The sequence below is a fragment of the Rhododendron vialii genome, chromosome 7a (genome assembly GCF_030253575.1).
Source record: "Rhododendron vialii isolate Sample 1 chromosome 7a, ASM3025357v1".
Lineage (NCBI taxonomy): Eukaryota > Viridiplantae > Streptophyta > Magnoliopsida > Ericales > Ericaceae > Rhododendron > Rhododendron vialii.
This window is the reverse complement of record NC_080563.1, coordinates 39,397,283-39,418,648: the sequence shown is the minus strand read 5'-3', so window position 1 is coordinate 39,418,648 and position 21,366 is coordinate 39,397,283.

Sequence of the window (21,366 nt, the reverse complement as noted above, 5' to 3'; positions counted from 1 at the left end):
CTGATCCTCCATGGCTACCTCAATTTGATTGTAGCCAGAGTACCCATCCAGGAAGCAATAAAATGCCCGGCCAGCCACCCTCTCCAAAATTTGATCAATGAATGGGAGAGGAAAGTGGTCTTTTCGGGTGCTCGCATTGAGCTTCCGGTAATCTATGCAAACTCGCCACCCGGTTTGAACACGGGTCGGTACTAGCTCGCCCTCGCCGTTTCTCACGACGGTCACTCCTGCCTTCTTAGGCACCACCTGTACTGGACTTACCCACTCACTATGGGCTATCGGGTAAATAATACCCGCATCTAAAAGCTTCAGCACCTCAGCCCGAACCACCTCCTTCATATTGGGGTTCAGACGACGCTGAGGTTGCCTAGTAGGCTTCACATCCTCATCTAGAAAAATGCGGTGTGTACACACCGTTGGACTAATACCCTGCAAATCTGCTATTGTCCAGCTTATCGCACCCACGTGCTTTCTCAACATGGTAAGCAACTTAGCCTCTTGATCTACCTCAAGGGATGAAGAGATCACAACCGGAAAAGTATCATCGCCTTTAAGGAAGGCATACTTAAGTGTGTCCGGCAGAGGCTTTAGCTCTAGTTTAGGTGGCTGGACAGACGATGGGAGAGCTGTAGGAAGTGGGGCACCCAGCGGCTCAAGAACTGGGTTCCAAGCGGCGCCACACACATCCTCCACTGCAAGCATCTCCATTAAACTTCCTACCTCAGGAGAATCTAAAAATGACGCCTCCTCGGCGGTTAAGGTTATCTCCAGAGGATCCTTGTATAACACACTATCGACATGCTCTTGCACGAGCGTGTCGATCAAACTCACCTCATATATCTCCTCATCATCCTCAACCTGGCTATCCACGTTGAAAACATTCACCTCCATTTTCAAGTCCCCAAACGACAATTGGACTTGTCCAGTTTTGCAATTCATGACAGCACTGGAGGTGGCTAAAAATGGACGGCCTAGGATGATAGGAGTCTTTTCAAAGACCTCTGGTATTGGGCATGTATCCAGGACAATGAAGTCGACTGGAAAAAGAAACTCGCCCACTTGAATTAGAACATCCTCCACCACCCCCTTTGGAATTCTCACACTCCGGTCAGCCAACTGTAGCGTGACTGGAGTGGCTTTCAAATCGCCTAAGCCAAGCTTTAAGTATACTGAATAGGGGAGCAGGTTGACACTCGCTCCTAAATCCAGCAAAGCCTTATCAAACTTTTGGCCTACGATCGCTATAGGGATGGTGGGACAACCAGGGTCCTTACACTTGGTGGGGATCTCAGTTTGGAGAATGGAGCTCACTTGCTCCGTCAGAAGCACTTTGTCCTGACTCTTAGTTCTCCGCTTCGATGTACACAAATCCTTCAAAACCTTAGCAAACTGAGGAATTGCGTCAATGGCTTCCATCAAAGAGATTGGAAACTGAACTTTCTTGAATAATTCAAGCATTTGAAAGTTCACATTGACCTTAGGTTTCGCCACCAAGCGATTTGGATATGGAGCAACGGGTGGCGTTCGAGTCACGGGGGCCGCAGTTGCAGGCACCACCACTTCAGGAGACTCCGCCTCTTTCTCTACCTCAGGAACACTTCCCAAGTCTGGAACGACTGCTGGAATAGCTACCGGCACCGGGGGTGGCACCGATTTCTGCTTTGGGGGCAAATCTTTATCAATCACCTTCCCACTTCTGAGAGTGGTGATCGCCTTAGCATCTTCCAGACTGAGATTCGGATTACTTGGGCCAGAAGAATCGCCCACAAAATGGGTACCAGCGGCATTGACTAAAGGTTGAGAAGGAAACTTTCCCTTCTCCTGTTGGACTTGTCCAACTGCCGCCGTCAACTGGGTCAATTGGGTCCTAATGTCACCAATTGCCTGTTTGGTTTGTTCAGTGAAGCTTAACTGAGACTGCATGAGAGCCTTCATCATCTCATCAGTCTGCTTATCCCGCGGGGGATGGTTTATGCCTGGGGGTGGTCCAAAAGATGAAGGACCGAACCCCTGCTGCTGCTGAGGTGGGTAACGAAACTGGGTCATTTGGCCTTGAGGAGGCCGGAACTGCTGAACTTGCGGCTGAGGTGGTGCTTGGGGTTGCACCGGGGCTTTTTGATCCCTCCAACTCAAAAGTGGATTTTGGGCCCACCCTGGATTGTAGGTATTTGAATAAGGATCCCAACGCTGGTTAAGCGCGTTCACCTCAGCCTGGTTACTATGGTATGCGTCTTTGACAATGGGAAATGCGGGGCAAGCAGTGACAAGATGCTCCGGACACTCACATAACGCACACACCTCTTCGACTCTCACCTCATTCGCCTGATGGACTTGCTTAAGCTTCAAGTCCTCTAATTGTTTAGCCATCTTGTCCAGCTGAGACTGGACATTGTGCTCTCGCACACTAGAAGGAAAAATGCCAGACCCACTGGGTCCCTGTGCAGCCATGGCCCTATCACCGAGGTCGGAAGGTTCCCAACTTCGGTGCTTCTCGGCCAACTCTTCGAGAAAGTCCCACGCATCGTCTGGGGACTTATCAAGAAAATCCTCCTCTTTACAGAGGTACTCCATTTGTTGGACCGTAGCAACATTCAAGCCCAAATAGAAAAATGACACCAACTGGTGTTTCACGAAACCATGATGTGGTAAGGACAACAGCAAGTCCTTGAACCGCTCCCAGCACCTTAAAAATGACTCGCCCTCTTTTTGCTTATACGATTGGACTTGGCGAGTCAGGTATTTCGATTTACTTTCCGAGAAATATTTCTTGTAGAATAAATCTCGGACAGCAGCCCACGTCGTGAGAGATTGTGGCTTCTGCATCCGCAGCCACTTATCCGCATTGTCCCTGAGCGAGACTGGGAAAAGCTTAAGGCAAGCATTCTCCCATTGAGTAGTAGTGGCCAGGGTGCGCACCAACCCTTCGAAATGACGGACGTGCTCATACGGATCCTCATTCTCCTTCCCATGAAACTGGGGAAGGGCATTATGTGTACCAGGTTTAATGGTGAAAGCATTACGTGCTTCCACCGTCTCGGTTGGTAGAACAATTGGACCGAGAGGAGTGGTCCTCTCAGGATGCATGTGTGCACGCATCGACATTGGTGGCTCAATTATTAAATCAACGAAAAGGCCACCGATATCAAAAGAATCACCACTAAAAGACTCTCCCTCCACGATTACTCTCGGCTCTCTCTCAATGGCTATGAGACGCCTGGTATTGTCTCGATAGTACTTAGGCTTTAGAGGTGATTGCTTTCCTACAATGGAGGATTGCGCACCTCTACCTATGATGGCTCAAACAAAACTAAAAAGAAAAAGAAAAATAAAATTAACTACCCGAATTCTTTAACACACGTTACCGTCCCCGGCAACGGCGCCAAAAATGCTTGACCGATTTCTAGACCTAAAATAATGGGTTGCCCCAAGCGTAGAGCTGAGACCGATGTAGCACAATACCCGGTAAGACCGGAGTCGAATCCACTAAGGACGGTGAAGTGTGCTGACTAAAAACTCGAGTTGTAATATTAAAAATAGCTCTTAGGTAGCCACCCCTTTGTCAATTGATGGAAGATTAACTAAAATCTAGGAAATAAATAAAATTTTCAGATAATTAAAAGAGGTACGGTCGTAGGGTTCATAGCACTTGTAACTAGTCCGGATTAACCTGTTCTGTTTGGAGTTCTTAAAAACGTTTAATTTTAGATTGAAATAGATACCCTGCAAGATGCGAGACCCTATGGTCGCCGTATACCCATGCGCAGCGAAGAATGAGTTTTGGACCCCCATTTTCCCGTTCACATGGGCTCCGACGATGCCCAGGTTCGTCCGCGGGAAGTATTTTCCAATCTAAAATCGTTTTTTCATTGTTTGATAAAAGAAGCAGTGCCCGAACTAGCCACGGTGTGCTAATCACCCCGCGACCTTACCTAAACGACTACTCACTAATCTTCATGCATAAAATAAAAGAAACCCTAATTTGAAACATGCTTCTATTGTGCGAGATGAAAAATAAACAAAAAAATATCAACTAATCAGAACCAGTGAATAACTTTTATAAAGAATAAAAATTAAAACGAATTACCGGAGTGCGAGTATTTAAGCAAAACTTAAAATAACATGCAGGAAAGAAAGCTGAAAGAAAATTATATAGTCTATACTGTAAAATAAAATTTGGAACAAATAATCAAGCAAGAATAAAACTCCATTGAAACAACAGACTAAAAGCTTGAAAAGAATAAAAGGAGTAAACCCCGAAGCCTTTTGTCGTTTCCGATTTCAGCCGTGAGCGCCGTGTTATCTCTTCGTGCGAAGAAAGAATCCTGGATGGCAGCCTCCGTCCTTTTTTTCTGTTTCGTCCGCGTAAAACTCGTCCCAAAAGCTACCGCCCTCCTTCAGTAGGTTTTTCTTTCTTTTATAATGATACCCCAGCCATGTACTTCATGGGCCCCCTAGCAAAGACTGCCAATTTCTTTTTTTATTTCACGTTTCGGCCAAAGCCCAATTCAGTCATACCAATTAATAGAACATTTACTTTGGGCCCACCAAATACACGTGAGTTGGAATATTTCCTGCAACTCATTTCACTTCACACAGACAAACACCACTGTGAAGTGGAGGAAAAATTATATAGCGCAAATCACACTTCCATCAGCAACTAACGTATTAAGCTTCAAAACACCTACAGTACACAAATTAAGCATTAAACTCCGAATAATAATATAAATGGGACTTAACAAAGATAAATTAAAGGGCGCTAATGTAAACATTTACGCGCCTATCAGCTCTAGAAAGAAAAATTAATTATAACATTTTAGCATAAAATGATCAGAAGAATGAGATCTTCACACCGGTTAACACAGATTGAAAATTAAAGGGCTTAATTTTTAACAATATTTTTAATTAATAAACAGTCTAAATTCTATATAAAGAACTCAGTCTTTTTAAAAAAAATATATGTATGTCTTAATCTCTGTAAAATGCCACGTAAGATTCTAATATGTGAACCTTGTAAAAAAATTGAGTGCTTCAATTTTCAATCTGTTTGAACCAATGTGAAGGTCTTATTTTTCTGATCATCTTATTCTAAAGGGTCATAATTAATTTTTATCTCTAAGGCTTTTATAATCAAGTATCTGCTTTACAGGGTTCCAAATAGGGCCTTACGTGACATTTTCCGTTCAAATTTCTAATTTCCGTTATCTATTAGACTAAGTAGGTAATGGTATGATAGTTCAAGGGATAAAATCAACAAATTGATAATTTATGAACTAAGTAGAGAAAATGTGCATAGTTTAGGGGATAAAAAGAAAAAAAACTCTTATAAAGAATTGATAGATTAGGGTTGTGGTAGGGGTATATAACTGCAAGCATGCTACAAAGGCCCGACACCGCAATTGGCGATGGGATGTCTTGGTTTTGGTGGTGGACCATTCGGAGTGATCCCGGAGTTGATGGTGGTCATTGGTAATAATTGCAAAGCCCCGACACGGAGATTCGCGTTGTTTACGTGGTACTTTCAATCGTTTACATAGCGACATATTTTGCGGTAGTGAAGTTTAGGCTCCGTTCCACTAACTAGAAGATATACTTATTTTTTGAATTAAAAGAGATATATTGTGAGAGAATGACTTGCCTCATAATGCGAAAAAAAGTACTTAAAAATAAAAACTTTAACACAACGGGGCCTAATTCACCTTTGTTAGGTGATTGAAAAACAAAAAGAGACTCACATTGTGGGGTTGTAAAAGGTAAAAACTCACCATCAAAATCTTAGAAAAGTTCACTAAATACAAAATTAATAAAAAAACAGTCAGACTTTTAGATTATTGTTATTGTTTTTATTCAAGAAAGAATCAGTTTTGTTTTTACGGACATTTCTTGAACACTCTTGGGCAGTGTCAAGATCATTTTTTCAAGATTGGAAGGAGTTGCAGTTGCAGCCCTGTTGAGTTTTGCAAGAGGTGAAGGGAGTGTTAAGTGGGTTTATTTATGCATAATTGGCTTAAGCAAGTTTGGACGGTTGTAACCAACTAGGGCTAGCTCGATTGGTCATGACTTTGGCATCTCACTAAGAGGTTAGGGGTTCGAATATCCTCACTTGCGCGTAAGTGTTCTTCCCTTTAAAGGTTTTTCCTTTATTTCTTTGTTTCTACCCTATAATGGGTTTATCTCTTGTATTGGTTGAGTTGTGGACTTTGTTATTTGACTTATCTCATGAACTCTCACAATTGATATAAGGTCCCAAGGTTTACTTTGTACTTTATATATGATGTAAATGATCTATTCTATCGATCGAAAAAAAAGAAGAGCTTGGCCTGTCACATGTGCGAATCTTGATGGTTTCTCAAAGGTAGATGATTTAGAAACGGATACGAATATTTTTGTCGGGTAAATAATTGCAAGAATACAAGCAAGTTTGGGCTTTTTCTCGCAAGTTTAGGTGAGGTGTCAAGTTGTTAATGGATGGCCGTACAGCATGGTTTGAACAGAAGTTTCACGAGGAGGACAAAAATGGAGTATGGTTATGAAAAAGAGGAGTGTGAAAATCAATTACCATGGTTTATACACCCTCGTCTTTGTCCCTATTAGGTGAGGTGTCAAGTTTCTAATGGATGGCCGTACAACATGGCTTAAACGGAAGTTCCATGAATAATCTTATCTCTTACGAAAGAAAGATGGTTTCTCCAAACTTGATGGCACCAAGTGTTGACTATCACAAATTGTTGTCCAATTTTAGAAAAATAATTTATTTTGGCACTTCACTTTTTGACACCATCCACTATTTATTCTTTAGTGTTCAAAATATGCATGATATGATCACCAAAAAGACAAATATTGAAATGTAGTTATCAAAATATGGAGTGCCAGCTTTCTATGTTTTTCCTCCTTTGCCGTTCTTTCAATATGTAAACTTTTTGAATAAAGAAGATCAATTATCCAACTTTTCGATTGCAACCTCCACAACAGAGTACCGAGGCATCGTCCTTACATTTTCTTTCATTTTTTACATTAGGAGAGCTAGCTCTCCACTTCCAGTGATCCCTTTCTTTGCAAGTTCGAATTCATTGGGAGCTAAGGGCTCAGAGAGAGGCTGAAGCTCATAGAAGCCCGAGCCTATCACAAGTGCGATGGACCGCAGGTTTTCTCATTCTTTCTTGCGGTAGCTCCTAGGTTTGTGCTATTAGGGTTGCAGACAACTTTCAGCAGTAGTTTATCCCGCTTCACCCCCACGGCACAAAGTGCAGCAGTTCAGGGTGCGACTTTAGGAGTACACCGAACTGCAGCGAAAACTATATTTCAAAGACTTGGGGTGTAATTTCCACTTAGTACCCGACCTATTTACACTGCAATTTGTATGCAATTAGGTTAACGTGTTTTTAGCGAAAAACAGAGAGAGGCAAGAGAAAACGCAGGTCTCAGAGATATTGCGAGAAGACTTGTACTCTAATGGACTGGTGTGGCTCCGGTGGATTTTCCTCGCTTTGAGGTTTTCCACGTATATCTTGTGTTCTTTCTTTTCTTGTTCGTTACGCACTATTTCTGTTTGCTTGCGATTTTTGTGATCCTAGTTTCCAAGATCCGTAGGGCGTTGTGAGTTTAACAAGGAGTTCAAATCCTAACATGTGCCGGTCTACTTTAGCTACGTTGGAGCAACATGTTATTTTGGCTACAAAGTCTTGGCTGATACCCAATTGATACAACTAGCTAGATGCACATCACAATTACATTAACACGGACAAATTAGCTGCCGAGAGACCGTGGGTTTCTCCCGGGATTTTTGGTGAGTGTCTTGCTCAACCCACAATCCCAGCAACAACTCTCCTTCCTCCTTGTCGCTCTCTGCTTGAAGCAAGTTGTGGAATGGCCCGTCCCTTATGGTAGTCCGGGGCCTTGACACAGCGAGCTTCAAGCTTGTTCGCTCTAACAAACCAGCACTTCGTATTTCGTAAACCCTCCGGTCCTACTCATACTCAATTTTTCCTTGAAACGTTATTTGTGTATGTGTTTCATATCCTTGTGAATAATGTCGCAAAATATCAAGATACATAACAAAGTAATACTACTACTAGAACTTCATCAAGGCCACAGAATACGTTTAAAACCATTTCTCCATTTTTGTTATATGTATCAGAGACTCTTCTTAATACAGGAATTGAATGACTCTTCTTAATACGGTTCAAACTTAACAAAGTTTGACAAGACTGGAAAGAATAAGATGCGCCTCAGGCGCATTGAAGATCATTTTTTTTTTTTTTTTTGCGGGCTTCTTCCGAATGCTTCCAAACTCCGATTTTTGCAAAGTTTGAACCGTTAGAAAGCTTGTTGAGTCTACTTTTTAACCCAAGTAGTTCGGATCCAATATTGTTTGTATAAAAATGATATGACTATTTTACCCTTAGTGAGTCAAAAAGTAAATCGTTCCTGTAACTAACGTTGGCATCACCTTTATTTTAAAATGGATAAGACCTGTTATATATCGATAAAAAGGGTTTTTAAAGTACTAAAAGATAGTAGAATCCAGCCATGAAGTTTTAGTTTATGAAAAATTGGTAGAAAACAGACCACTAAAAAGATCATGGGAGCACTACCACCCCTCCGCCACCAACAATGTTGCCGTAACGCAATCCTTCCACCACCATGATCACTTGACCACCTACACCACCATCACTTCACCACCTCTACCACCACACTTCCACTCTGCGATAATGGTGGCCAACTGTTATGATCTCAAAACATCGTCAAATATCTCAATAGTTAAGAAACGTATCTAATTAACTTCTTGTTCTTTTCATCTCAAGAAACAACCCCACAAGACACTCATAATACATCTAATTTTTTTGTTATTAAAGTCTATATTATCCACTACCCAGTGAGTTAAAGTTAGCAAAAATGATATGCATAAATTAAAAGCTATAATGTATAACCAGAAAAAGCATTTGAACAACTCATAGTTGCCTTTAGTGTTGTTCATTTCTTCTTCACTCGATTCATATTCTTTTTTTAGCATGAGATAGTGGAATCCACAACCCAAATGTGGAAATTGATGGATTACATGCCTGCAATTCATGTGCTATAGGATTCAAGAAATATTCACCATTCATTATTTCATTTGCTTTTTCATTGCTTGTCATTATTTGAGAAGTTATGATCGAAGGTGTGTAAAAAAATCCAGGCAACAAAAGAAAATATTTTCAGAAGAGGTACTTGTGGGCTGTCAGCTTTGTGCCTAGTTTGTAATGGAGCTTCAGAATCGATTGAACATTTGCTTTTTGATTGTTTGTGGGCGAGAGCAATGTGGTTTGGTTCCCATGCGAATCTCGATCATGGAAGCGGGCCTCCTGCTCTTAAATGGACATCCCAAGTGATTGACTTGGGGAAATCTATAAAGGATAGTAAAGAGTTTTTTTTTTTTTGGGGGAAGTTGTGCATTTTATACCAACCAACACAAAAACAAGGGGAGATCAATCCACTGTACAAAATCTTTACAAAGGAAACTTCTCACTACAATCTGCCAAAAAACTACAAAATTAAGTTCCAAGAACTTTGCTTGAAATATTCCAGAGACTACATAGTCTTTGGTTCTCAAGGGAGTGGGGGAAATGCTCCTAATTACACACACGAAGTCTAACATTATACTCAATACAAGCCAATACTGCATCAGCCCTTCTGCTTCTACCAGCGAAAACTCGAGAGTTCCTATCCATCAATAGATGGTAGACCCTAGCTGCCAAGACTAGCTTGAACAAAAAAGAACTCCAGCTCGTACCCTTACAATGATCAATAGCCCACATAATTTAACATTATCCCCGACCTCCGGATTTTTCTGAATTTGGAATCTGTTAAGGATAACATTCCAAATGCTGTTGTACGTAATAGCTAAATTCAAAGAACAGGGTGTTGCAACGTTTCATCACTTTGAGAGCACAACACACAACCAGGATCAATTGTCATCCCCCATCTGCAAAGTCTCTCCGTTGTAGCTAACCTCTTTAAGCAAGCTAACCATAAAATGAACCACCTTAAAGCACTTCTGGAAAACAACACTATTGAAGCCCACTGAACTGTCCCTCCTCTGTGCCTAAGAGCCTCCCAAGTTTGCTTGCTTAGTAATGTATTGGCCAATAGGGGAAATAACCCATATAACTTCATCTTCCCTAGCCCTTTGAGGTCGAATTGAACTAGGAGTTGAATTTTGAATCTGTTTAATCAAGGAGGATCTTGGTCTTGGCCAATTTCATTCTCCATCCTGACAGTAATGAGTTGATCGATCAGGTTGCTTTTATTGGCAATTGCTTGTCATATCTGGAACTCTCGGAATGATTTTATTTTTATGGGGGTTACTATAAACGCTTTGGACACCATGGGCAGAGCTTGGGCAGTCCATATGGATTTTCTTAATTTCTAGGTGAATCCTTCTGTCCCTATGGCTAACCTTAGCAAAGGGCCTGAAAACTTTTTGTTGAAGGATTCAGACTTTATAATTCTCTCACAATCAACTGTGGAGAAAGATTGATTTGCGAGGATGGTGGCGGTAGTGGTGAGGAACGATGAGGGGAAGCTGGTGGATGGATTAACCAAGCAGGTGAAGTTTGCCTCAAGTTTTTCAAGGGAGAGGCTTTGGCAATCAGGCAAGCGTGTTTACTTGTTAAAGCAATGGGGATCAACCAAGTGGTGATAGAATCGGATAACAAGCAGGCGATTATGCTTAGCATTTTTGAATTAGTTCCAGCATGGGAAGTAGTAGCTATAGTTATGGATATCAGAGATTTGGCTCAAGAGCAGTGGATTTCTTTTGACTTGGTTAGAAGATCGGTGAATCGGGTGGCGCATGAGGTGGCCTCCTTGGCAAAGACAAGCAAGCTTCCTCTTGACTGGAGGGCTAGGCTAATCCTCCTTGTTCAGCTTTATCTTTTTTAATCAATGGTAGCTCTTTTTTTTAGCTTTCAAGGCATTATTGGCGGATTAAAAATAAAAAGGAAACTAATGGATACGCTCTCTCTCAAAAGCAAACTTTAATGCTAGTCTAGGCTTAGTTGTTTTTTATTCATGTCCTCCTTTACGAGAATTTCAATTCAATGAGGATTTTTTTTTTTTTTTTTTTGCCATTTCTTAAACCTAATGTCACAAAATATCAAGATACATAACAAAGTAATACTACAAGAACTTCATCAAGGCCACAGAATACGTTTAGAACCATTTCTCCATTTTTGTTATATGAATCAGAGACTCTTCCATAATAAAGGAATTGAATGGCTTCAGATTTTTGGGGATTTGTTCCATCATAATCATAAAACACTAACAATAAAAAATGGCAAGAAACACTAAAATCATGAACTCAAATAATCAAAGATACTACTTAGAAAAGTAGAGTACAGAGAAATAGTCTGTGAGATGGATGAGAGGCAAGCCATCTATCCTACAACCATATTTGCTTCCTTTCGTATAAGTTCTACCGGCTAAATACAACTGCAAGATACAACTCACAAATCTTACAGTTTGTCTCTACGTTACACTATCGGTGGAAGACATAGATGCCAAGTATGAATTGAATTGCCCGTAAAAAATAAAGGAGATAGAGAAGAGAGAACTTAAAATGCATTAAAATCAATGTGGATGGTCCTCTATTATTTATAGAACTCCAAAAATATTTTCCCAAGAGTCACGCCCTCAAAACAGGTGGTGGTATGGACACCAAAATTTGGGGTTTTAAATGCATAAGCCCTGTCAAGTGTACTTCTTATGATTATCCCGATGATTAAGTAGCTTTTATGTGCTTCGATAAATTGTGGAAAGCCTTATGAATTCTCTAGAACTCTTAAGAAATAAAAGAGTACCTAAGAGCTTGAATGGAAGTATCGAATGCGACTTAGAATTAGTTGAGAGGCATGAAAATGTGTTTTAACCTCAGTGGCTCCGACAATCTTTGAATTAGTCAAATTTCGACAAACTTTCTATAAACTAAAATCTATTATTTTTTTGGTTTGATACAACCATCTTTTAATAAGTCGAACACCCTCTTTATCGATATAAAATAGGTTTTGGTCTGGTTTATAATAAAAAAGACACAAACGTTTTACAGAATGATTTATGTTTTACTCACTGAAGGTAAAATAGTAATATCTTTTTAGGTTCAAATAACTTTGGATCAAAACTGCTTGCGTTAGAAAATAGACTTAACAAGCATTCTAACGGTTCAAACCTTGCGAAAATCGGAGTTCGAGAGTGTCTGGAGCAAGACCGGAAAGTTTTGACAAATTATGGGGTTAGAGGGCGCCGCGCCTAGGCGCTATTTCGTGCGCCCCGGGCGCAATAAGACGCGCCACAGGCGCATTGAAGATCAAAATTTTGTCAAACTTTGCGAGCTTCTCCCGAACACTTCCAAACTCCGATTTTCGTAAAGTTTGAAGTGATAGAAAGCTTGTTGAGTCTACTTTTTAACCCAAGTAGTTTGGATCCAATATTGCTTGTATATCAAATGATATGACTATTTTACCCTTAGTGAGTTGAAAAGTAAATCGTTCCTGTAATTAACGCTGGCATCACCTTTATTTTAAAATGGATAAAGACTTGTTATATATCAATAAAGAGGGTTTTTAAAGTACTAAAAGATAGTAGAATCCAGCCATAAAAATAATGAAGTTTTAGTTTATGAAAAATTAGTAGAAAACAGACCACTAAAAATATCATGGGAGCACTACCACCCCTCCGCCACCAACAATGTTGCCGTAACGCAATCCTTCCACCACTTGACCACCTACACCACCATCACTTCACCACCTCTACCACGTACCACACTTCAACTCTGCAATAATGAAGGCCAACTGTAATGAATGAGACTGTTTTGTTTTCAACTTGCTTCAGTGCTCCAATATTATATGCATTCACTTGGAAATTTCATCACTTCGCTGTCTCCTCAAGGAAATTTAAGCGCGCTAAAGTAGCCTTGAACGCACGATTGTAAGGCCGATTGAAGGAATATTGCATTCTCCGTCACAATCAATAATGTCTCCTTTGCGCGGCGCTGCATCTGTTTAGAAAGGTGATAGACTCGATCTATTGGTTTTTTTTCACAGTACACGTACGATTGTGATGGTGAAGAAGTGCAATATCCCAATGTTCCACTTGGGCTTAACTGCTAAGTATTTGTGGCTATGTTGTTAAAGACTTGCAAAAGATTATCGGGTAAGCAAATGGTGGGTTGTTAAAAGATTGAAGAACATAATTTTGTGGCTAGCAGGTGAATGAGCTCATCGACGAAATTGCACGATTTTGCAAGCTGAAGTGGACAAATTTAAATCCTTTCTGCTCCTACGGTTCTAGTTCAAAATTCACGATAGTTACCACTTCCTTGTATTGTTTAACTCGTCTTCAATTAGAAGAGAGTTTGAGGTTAGCCTAGAGGACAAGCTAATTGATGGACCAAAGCGCATCACTATACAAGTCGTAATGCACGCATTTGACTGTCCAACATGCATTTGTTACGTTGATTTCTCTCTTTTTTTGGCGATGTATTCAGTCGTTTCCATGATTGTACGTTAGCAAAACCGATTGTACAAAGTTTGACATTAAGAAGTCTCGAGGAATTGCGAACATGAAGTGCCAATGAGCACAGTGTGCCAGCCAGAAGAAGGACCTCTGATGCGCCCGGGGCGCAAATTAAATGCGCCTCAATCAAGGGGAAAAAACCTTGTCCCGCCTGGGCTCACGCGAATTGCGCCTGAGGTGCATTGGCGCATCATATTACCATTCCTGTATGAAATGTGAATTTTTATGAAATACTTAGAGATCAGTCATGACATTTATAAAATAAGCAATCTTATTCAACCATTTATAAGCCCTCGTTCAAGCAAACAGCCAGTGACTCTGATGTCCTATGCACCATTTCAACATCAATTATAACATCATTGTTTCTTTTTCTCTATAACTGGATGCCCGAGCGAGTTTGCACGCAACTTGACTAATTTCGGAACCTGACAATCTCTGATGCTTGAGTAATTCTTTGAGGCCAAGAGTAATTCTTCGTGACCAGTAGTATATATATTTTAGTTTCTATGAAAGTTTCCATTTAACCAAAAAAATCCGTGCTATTTGCGTGTCTCTACTATATTCACCGAAACAAATTTTAGTTTGGATACTGACTTATTAAGTATTTTCTGACTGAAACTTTAGAGGATAACTACAATGAAATTTTTCTGCTCATTAGAAATTTGTTTCTCATATGCAGTTGGTGGGGCGATTCTGTTTTGGTTGAGCTTGTCCATAACTGATGTGCAGATTTCTGTGAGCCATGAAATTCTCATATAGGGAAGCTCAAGAGTTACAAAGCATACTTTGCTAGTTTCTATAGGGAATTTACTTTCAAGATCTTCTGATCCAAGCTACCAAGGCTTTGGAGTCAAGAAGATTCATTTATTTATTTACCTTCCTTTGGTAGACACCAAGTCTCGAATTCGAGACCTTGGTGAAGTACTATTTGAGGGCATACTTTCGTTATGAAGCAACCCCAGAACTTAGTCCTGATTCATCTTCTAGCATAGATGTTTAGAGAGGTATATCTAGATTGGGTTAAAGCCCATGATTTTGGAGGAGAACAAATCCCTGCAACTGGCGTAAACACGGTACCATTGCAGAATTGCTCTTTGACATGCTAAGAAATACCGAAATTTTCGTATATCAGCAGTGCTACGGTGTACTGACACAGATCTAAGCAGAGAAGTGTCCTGGATTGACAGAATACCACCAGAAACGATTTTGAAAACCAAGGAAAATTTGTCGAGCTTTGTCCTCCCCAAAGGGCTAGACAAGGAAAACATCAGAGCTCCAAATGAAGAATCAATGATTTGCGTACGTCTAACATAGTTGAACTTGACCTTACATTGTTTCAACTTGCTTCAATGCTCTACTGTATGCACTTGGACATTTCATCCGTCACGGTCTTCCTCAACAAAATAAGTGCTAAGGTAGCTTTGAATTAACGCTCGATTTTGAACCTTCTCTCGACCCTCATCATAATTAACATCTCCTTTCCAGTATTGCATCTGTCTCGAAATGTGATAGACTCGATCTAGTGTACATCCCAATGCTCATTCCATATTCATGGGCTAGAAGTTTCAATGGGAATATAATGGACTGCCCATTATCATCAAATAATGTTGTTTAGACTCAAAACGAGTATTGGCCAGTAACAACGTAGTTTAGCCTGGAGGACAAGCTAATGGGCCCAAGAGCATCATGATACATGTCGAAATGCACACATTATACTATCCAATGTGCATTTGTTATGTCGAATTCCCTTGTTTTCGTGAAACATTAAGTCGTTTCTATGATTGTAAGTTGTCGATCAAAGCCGATTGTACAAAGTTTGACATTATTTTGGAAGCTTAGAGATCTCAAGGAATAGTGAACATGAAGTGTCAATGAACAGAATGCACAAGAAGAAGGACCTAGGTAATTTAACATTATATCAAGGGAGAAAACCTGGTTGCACCAGGGGCGCACTTGAATTGCGCCTCAGGCGCAACATATTCCTATATGCAGAGAGAGACTTAGAAATGGATCAGACATCTATAAAAGCAATCTAATTCAACCTCAAACCATCTTTCAAGCAAACAGCAAGTCACTCTGATTATCCTACGCACCATTTGAACTTCAAAAGTAAAATCATAGTTCCTTGCCTGTCGATAGAGGGTGTAAACAAAAAAATCGGCAATTCCCATCTTATTCTCCGTCGTAATTCCAAAGTATTGGTAATCTCTTCTATTATCAATTTATCACGACACGTGGACCGCACATGTCCCTCAAACTCTATTTTTATTTCCATCTTTTTCAGACTTTTTTAACATTAATCCGATAATCAAATGTGTCCTGTATAATATGTAATCCCATCGGACTAGAAGTTATGTCTACTATCTCGGCCCCATAGGATAATTTAATGTCACACTTCGTTGGAGAATATGTCCTATGCAAGTTGAATCGAAATCGAAAAGAATTTTAACCAAATACCGAATGCGGTCTGTGTAACCAAATCTATGCAATAATAGTTTGTTGTCTACATTTACTCTTCCCGTTTGCTGATAGAATATACAGCCTGTCCTTCAAGGTGGTCTCCTTTGGATAAACCTCAAGATCGTCAATAAAAATACATAATCAGCATTATGTATGTGTGAAAGGAATTAAATATATGTAGGTGTGAAGGAATATGTTGTTACAAATTATCTCAAAGATCTAAAGTATTCGAAAATGGATCCAACAATTAATGTTGATCAAGTTGTTCAACACTTTCTCTTATCTACAATCTCGTCTTGCATGTGAAGATGTAAATATACGTAGATAGAGCAGAAAAATTTACGACCAGGGGAGTTGAGTGAAAAAAGTATGACTGGGAGAAGCACGTTCCAAAAAAGGAATTAAAAATGCAAACAGAGAGATTTGAATCCAAACCTCTCCAACCAGAGTCTGATACTGTCAAGTCACAAATACTTATCCTAAAAGCTTATGTTGTTTAGAAGCATAATGTTGTTCTCTATTGACCAGTAAATATATTAATTTAGATACTAACTTATAATTAAGAATTTTCTGACCTAACTTTTGAGGCTAACTGCAATGACATTTTTCTGCTCATGAGAATTTTGTTTTCCTTTTGCGCCGATCATCAAAATCAAATACTCACACATGAATTGAGAGAAACTTAACTATTATTGGATCATACGCAAGAACATTTAAAAAAAATTCTCCAGAGGAGAACCCCTTTGAGCTCCACTCCCTTTTGTTATCTCTCATGCGCACCCTCACCGGTCACCACAAGTCACTTTGGGTGAATCCTGATGATGAAACGGTTGGAGAGCCCAATGAACCTTGTGGACACTCTTACAGAATGAACGAGTATCCTAGAACTAGGTATGTGTGCATCAAATGGAGATTATGTTTCTGAAGTGACGTCACTTAATTTTACTATTGTGATCATTTTAAACTATGTTGTGAGTTTGGTTGTGGTGAAAATCCTGTCCAAACCTGATGAGCAGATTTTGCATGAGCCATGAAATTTTCCCATATCAGCAGTGCTACGGAGTCATGACAAAAATCTGAGCGGAGACGTGTCCTGGAATGCTAGAATACCACCAAAAACGATTTCGAAAATATATTTTTTGATTGGCAAAAGAAAATTTTATTAAAATCCCCAAGATTACAAAGATTAAAATGACAAAGGCAATTGGAAAGATTTCAGAAATACCACCAGAACGGTTTTGGAAACCAAGAAAAATTTGGAGCTCCAGTCCTCACCAAAGGGCTAGACAAGGAAACCATTGGAGTTCCAAAACAGAACCGATGATACAGCTTACTTATCTTAGCACTACGTCTAACATAGTTGAATGAGACTCTGCTTTGTTTTCAACTTGCTTCAGTGCCCCAATATATGCATGCACTTAGAAATTTCATCCCTCAGCTGTCTTCCTCAACAAAATTTAAACGCGCTAAAGTAGCCTTGAATGCACAATTGTGGACTTCCTTGTAAGGCCGATTGAAGCAATATTGCATTCTCCGTCACAATCAATAATGTCTCATTTGCGTGGCACTGCCTCTGTTTAGAAATGTGATAGACTTGATCAATTGGTTTTTTTCACATTACACATACGATTGTGATGGTGAAGAAGTGCAATATCCCAATGTTCAACTTGGGCTTAACTGCTAAGTATTTTTGGCTATGTGGTTAAAGACTTGCAGAAGATCGAAGAGCATAATTTGTGGCCAGCAAGTGAATGAGCTCATCGACGAAATTGCACGATTTTGCAAGCTGAAGTGGACAAATTTAAATCCTTTCTGCTCCTACGGTTCTAGTTCGAAATTCCCGATAGTTACCACTTCCTAATATTGTTTAGCTCGTCTTCAATTAGAAGAGAAGTTGAGGTTAGCCTGGAGGACAAGCTAATTGATGGACCAAAGCGCATCACAATACGAGTCGAAATGCACGCAATTGACTGTTATACATGCTTTTGTTATGTCGATTTCTCGCTCTTTAATTTTGGGGATGTATTAAGTCGTTTCCATGATTGTACGTTGCCAAAACCGATTGTAAAAAGTTTGACATTAAGAAGTCTCGAGGAATTGCGAACATGAAGTGCCAATGTGCGCAGTGCGCCAGCCAGAAGAAGGACCTCTGCAGCGCCCGGGGCGCAAATTAAATGCGCCTGAGGTGCATTAGCGCATCATATTACAATTCCTATACGAGATGTGGATTTTTTTGATGTACTTAGAGCATCCCCATTGTAATAATCAAATTGATATGGATAAGCAAACTTAACAACAATGCTAAAAAAATACCTCACATTGTAACAAGCAAAGTTACAAGTCTTTTAGCAAATAACCAAATTTCACTCATTCCATAAACCAAACTTAACAACTTTTACCAATAACCAAAACTTAATAACCAAACCCAATAACCAAACTCAAAACTCAATAACTAAAAAATACCCCACATTAGAATCGTCTCATCGAAACGAATAATTTGGTGTGGTCGGATGCGTGATTGGAACTCGTTTGCAATTGGACATAGGTGCATTACGTATTGTGGGGTTTTTTTTTTTATAGGGATGCAAAAATAACCAATGTGGAGGTAAAGGTTGTTAAGTTTGATTATGAACTAAATGGATAATCAAATGCTGACGTGACACATTTTGATTATTGATTTTGATTATTCCCATTGCGGATGCTCTTAGAGATCAGTCATGACATTAAGGAGAGTGACTCAGAATTGGATCTAACATTTATTAAAGCAATATAATTGAACCATTTAATAGCCCTCGTTCAAGCAAACAGCCAGTGACTCTGATGTCCTATGCACCATTTCAACATCAATTATAACATCATTGTTCCTTTTTTGTATGACTGGATGCCCGAGCGAGTTTGCGCATAACTCGACTAATTCCGGGACCCTAAAGTTAATGACCGGACAAATGGTTAAAACCACGGAAAATTTTACGAGCTTCTCTTATTAAGCATAACAGAAGAGTGATGTCGCTTACTTCTCATTGTACTATATCTAACGTAGTTGAATTAGACCGTACCTTGTTTCCAACTTGCTTCAATGCTCTAGCGGACTTGGAAAACTTCATTCGATGCCTTCTTTTTGACCGAAATATTATCATTAAGGTAGGTTCGAGTACTCGATTTTGGACCTTTTGTTCGTGTGGACGATTGAAGGAATATCACATTCTTCCTCATCATCGGTAATATCACGTTCGCTAATACTTCATCCGTCTAAAAACGTGATAGACTCGTCTAGTGTTTTTCTACCTTTTCTCAAGAACTTTGGTTGTCAAGAAGTGTAACTTCCCGATGTTTAATTTGCTCCATATATTGATGGGATCAAAGTTACCATGATGGTAGGTTGTCAAAGCCGATTGCACAAAGTTTTAACATTATTTTTGAAGCTTAGAAGTCTCAAGGAATGGCGAACAAGAAGTTCCAAATGACGAGAACACACAAGAATGATTTGGGTAAAATTTAACAAAGTGCGCCCGGGGCGCAGTACATCAAGAGAGAAAACCTGTATGCGCCTGGGCCGCAACTTAAATGCGCCTAAGGCGCATGCGATGTAGCAAATAATTCTAATTCCTTTTCTTTGGGATTGCAATTGAAAAGTGTGAGAGGCCATACATAAAGTATACGGAGACGTTGGTGAAGTACTTGGAACAAGCACCCAACCAACCGGGCCAGTTTGCACGCTTGCCTGATTGTCAAAGCCTTAGAGATAAAAATTAATTATGACCCTTTAGGATAAAATGATCAGAAAAATAAGACTTTTGCACTGGTTTCAACAGATTGAAAATTGGAACACTTAATTTTGTAATCATATTTTTTAGTAGATAAACCTTCTAAAAAAATTAAGTGCTTGAATTTTCAATCCGTTTGGAACGGTGCGAAGATCTTATTTTTCTGATCATATTATTTTAAAGAATCATGATTAATTTTTATCTCTAGGGCTATCATAATTAAATATCTATTTTTTATTTGGGACCCATTAGAGCATATACATGATTACGAGAGCTCTATAAAAAAAAAATTAATTATAACCTTTTAGCATAAAATGATCAAAAGAATAAGATCTTCACACCGGTTCACACAGATTGAAAATTATAGCGCTTAATTTTTAACCATGGTTTTAATATATAAACTGTCTAAATTCTATATAAAGAACTCAATCTTTAAAAAAAAAAAACGTGTATGTGTTAATCGCTGTAAAATGCCACGTAAGATTCTAATATATGAACCATGTAAACAACTTAAGTGCTCCAATTTTCAATCTGTTTGAACCGATGTGAAGGTCTATTTTTCTAATCATCTTATCCTAGAGGGTCATAATTAATTTTTTTCTCTAAGGCTCTCATAATCAAGTATCTGCTTTACAGGGTTCCAAATAGGGCCTTACGTGACATTTTCCATCCAAATTTCTAATTTCTGTTATCTATTAGACTAAGTAGGTAAATAGTATGATAGTTCAAGGATAAAATCATCAAATTGATAGTTTAGAGACTAAGGAGAGAAGATGTGCATAATTTCGGAGATAAAAAGAAAAAAAACTCTTATAAAGAATTGATAGATTAGCCTTGTGGTAGGGGTATAGAACTGCAAGCATGCTACAAAGGCCAGACACCGCAATTGGCGATGGGGTGTCGTGGTTTTGGTGGTGGACCATTCGGAGTGATCCCGGAGTTGGTGGTGGTCATTGGTAATAATTGCAAAGCCCCGACACGGCGATTGGCGTTGTTTACGTGGTACTTTCAATCATTTATGTAGCGACATATTTAGTAGTAGTGACATTTCGGTTCCGTTCCACTAACTAAAAAGATATACTTATTTTTTGAATTAAAAGTGATGTATTGTGAGAGAATGACTTATATCGTAAAACGAAAAAAAATGGTCCTTAAAAATAAAAACTTTAACACAACGGGGCCTAATTCACCTTTGTTAGGTGATTGAGAGACAAAAAGAGAGTCACATTGTGGGGTTGTAAAAGGTAAAAACTCACCATCAAAATCTTAGAAAAGTTTACAAAATACAAAATTAATAAAAAACAGACAGACTTTTAGATTATTGTTATTGTTTTTATTCAAGAAAGAATTAGTTTTGTTTTTATTGACATTTCTTGAACACTCTTGGGCAGTGTCAAGATCATTTTTTCAAGAATGGAAGGAGTTGCAATTGCAGCCATGTTGGGTTTTGCAAGAGGTGAAGGGAGTGTTGGAAAGTGGGTTTATTTATGCATAATTGGCTTGAGCAAGTGTGGACGGTTGTAACCAACTAGGGCTAGCTCGGTTGGTCATGACTTTGGCATCTCACTAAGTGGTCAGGGGTTCGAACCTCCCC